A 2927-nucleotide genomic window follows, 5' to 3' on the forward strand; every position below is an offset into this window, starting at 1 on the left:
AGATAAAAAGATACTATTACAATGATAAATCTGATTGATAATACCTTACTAAACTGATCAAATTTAATATCACCAACAATGGGACAAACTGACATCTTATGCCTATTGATGTCCCATAATGTGAAAGACACAAGATCACCAAAACGGTTTAATCTGAATCTAAAAATGAGAAATTAACAGACACAACAAAACCAGATGAAGGGTCATTCTGTAAAACAACCAGCCAGTACTTCTCAAAAAATGTGAAGGCTAGCCCTGGCCAGTTTGGCTCAGTGGTTGGAGCATCGGCCTGCGGACCAGAGTCCCGGGTTTGGTTCCCGCTAGGGGCACGTGCCAAAAAAATAAAAAATAAAAAAAAATGTGAAGGCTAGTGCTTACGGCTCTTTTTGAATTTGTCTAGTAGGTCTTCCAGTTTTTACCAGAAGGCCCTAAAAAAAGGAAAAAAAAAAAACATGTGAAGCCCATAAAAGGCAAAGAAAAAAAAGTGGAAGAACTCTTTCATTTTATTGAAAATTAAATAGAAATAATAACCAAATGCTTGTGTGGTTCTTGTTTGATTCTTGGATCAAAAATAAAGCGGATATTATCAAGAAAATTGGGGAAATTTAAATGTGAAGTATATATATGATTAATGTTAGTGTATTAATCTTAAACTTCTTGGGTGTGATAATGATACTGTGGTTATCTAGGGGTTGTCTTGTTCACAGAAAACGCATTAAGTATTTCAGAGTGAAGTATGCTGATATCTTCAACTTACCTTCAAACTGTTCAGAAAAAAATAGTGAGTGAGAAACCTAAAACAAATATGGCAAAATGTTAACATTTAGTAAATCTAAGTGAAAGACATATAAAATTTCATTGTATTACTTTGACACTTTTCCATAGCTTTGAAACTTTTGAAAATACAAGTTGGGGAAAACAAAACCAAATAAAATTATTCTTTAAATTCTTTATTTCATATGCCCATTTCAGCAATATTAAAATCAGTTTCTCACCTAGCCTGTGTGGCTCACTGGTTAAGCCTCGACCCATGCACCAAGAGGTTGCTGGTTTGATTTCCAGCAAGGGCACATGCCCAGGTTGTGGGCCAAATCTCCAGAAGGGTCATGCAGGAGTTAGCCAATAGATGTTCTCTCTCATTGATGTTTCTATTTCTCTCTCCCTCTCACTTCCTCTCTAAAACCAATAAAGGAAAAAATAAAATAAAATAAGTTCCTCATACATGCACTCACTCTTTTTATAGATTTAAAATATGAAATGGTAGCCCTGGCCAGTTTGGCTCAGCGGTTAGAGCGTCAGCCTGCGGTCTGGAGAGACCCGGGTTCGGTCCCCGCTAAGGGCACGTACTTCGGTTGCAGTTTGTCCCTGGCCTTGGTTGGTCGTGCGGGTGGCAGCCACTCGATGTGTCCCTTCACGTCGATGTTTCTCACTCTCTCTCCCTTTCTCTCTCTCCCTCCCACTCTATCCGTACAAAAAATGGAAAAATATCCTCGGGTGAGGATTAAAAAAATAAATAAATAAAATAAAATAAAATAAAATATGAAATGGTAAATGAATGTTACAGATTATAATAAAAATTTACAACAAAGTACTTTGAGAATAAGATAAATGATTTAAGAATTTCCTTAAATTTCTATCTCAAATATAACAAGAGTAAAGAATTCTGGTGATGTTAATATTCAGACTAAGTTTTCCCCATCCCAATTTCTCTGCTCCTTCTCACTTAAATCTTTAAAAGTATTCATTATAAATTAGAAGAACATAATTATCAGAACATAATTAAATTATGAGTTGTATGATTTTCCTTACAGGTACAATCTACTCTTCAGCAATGTGTAAGCCATTGAAAAAGTAACTCCATTTCCAACGAAAAAGCCAAAGCTCGATTTGGTTGGGGAAGGGGTAACAAATGTGCAGTTGTGTGGTAGATCCATGCTCCAACAAAGGGTCTGAAGTACAGGAGAGCTGTAGAGAGATCTGGGCCACTTAAGGAATACGGAAGGCCAATACCAACAGATGGCCCAATATTTCCAAGGTCATTCAGGTGGGCCCAGACTTGATACAAGCAGTAAGAAATATACCGCCAGAAGAAGATTCAATGTGCTTTTAAAATAAGTATATTAATTGTACTGTTAGGAAGCTGTGTAGATGATATTATGGTTTGTTGCTTTTCATTGTTCATTGCATTCTCAGTATACTAAACATAATATCTTCATACATGCCCTACTCTATCATCTACCCAAGATACTTCTTGGTTTTTCTCCTTTGCTGAAGCTCGCACAGTCTACCTTTCTCATCAATTTATAGAATGCAGTTGCAGTACTCATAAACATCATTTTTGAAAGAACAATTGTTGTATAGAAGGCAAAAGCCATGAATACTTCATTTTCCATTTGCTGAGCAAGGTTAACCATTTTTTCAACTTTGATCTGGAATCTTAAAAAAGACATGGATCACTGCAGGAGCAGGGAAGCAAACCTGTCCCAGCAGGCAGGTTGCTGAACTCTCCTTGCTTAATAATTGATTCAGAGATGAACAAATGACCCCTGCTCACCCAAAAAAACACACTGAAGTTTTTATGCCCTCGCTGGTTTGGCTCAGCCATTAGAGCATCGGCCTGCAGACAAAGTGTCACAGGTTGGATTCCCTGTCAAAGGCATGTACCTGGGTGGCTGGTTCTATCCCTGGCCCGAGTGTGGGAGGTAACCAATAAATGTGTCTCTCACTTCAATGTTTCACTCTCTTTTTCATTGTATCTAAAAAATTAAAAGGAATCAATGAAAAAAATATCCTCCAGTGAGGATTTAAAAAAAGAAGAGAGATTCAGCCTAATATTTTGACAAATACAAATGTGTAAGATTTGAGGTGAAGCGTAATTTGAAATCATCAAAAGCCATTTTATGGAGATTGGATACGAAGCCAACTCA

The 2927-nt window shown here is 36.9% G+C and overlaps 1 non-coding gene and 1 pseudogene across 1 annotated transcript; one reads left to right on the top strand and one right to left on the bottom strand.

The window, feature by feature from the left end:
* The first annotated feature begins 368 nt into the window (after positions 1-368).
* Positions 369-431, top strand: LOC118617983. The gene has a single exon (XR_004956930.1). It is a non-coding gene; the product is annotated as a U7 small nuclear RNA (small nuclear RNA).
* Positions 432-1805: 1374 nt separating this feature from the next.
* Positions 1806-2442, bottom strand: LOC118617871 (annotated as a pseudogene).
* Between the last annotated feature and the right edge of the window lie 485 nt (positions 2443-2927).

Source organism: Molossus molossus, unplaced genomic scaffold (assembly GCF_014108415.1).
Source record: "Molossus molossus isolate mMolMol1 unplaced genomic scaffold, mMolMol1.p scaffold_m16_p_5, whole genome shotgun sequence".
Taxonomy (NCBI): Eukaryota; Metazoa; Chordata; class Mammalia; order Chiroptera; family Molossidae; genus Molossus; species Molossus molossus.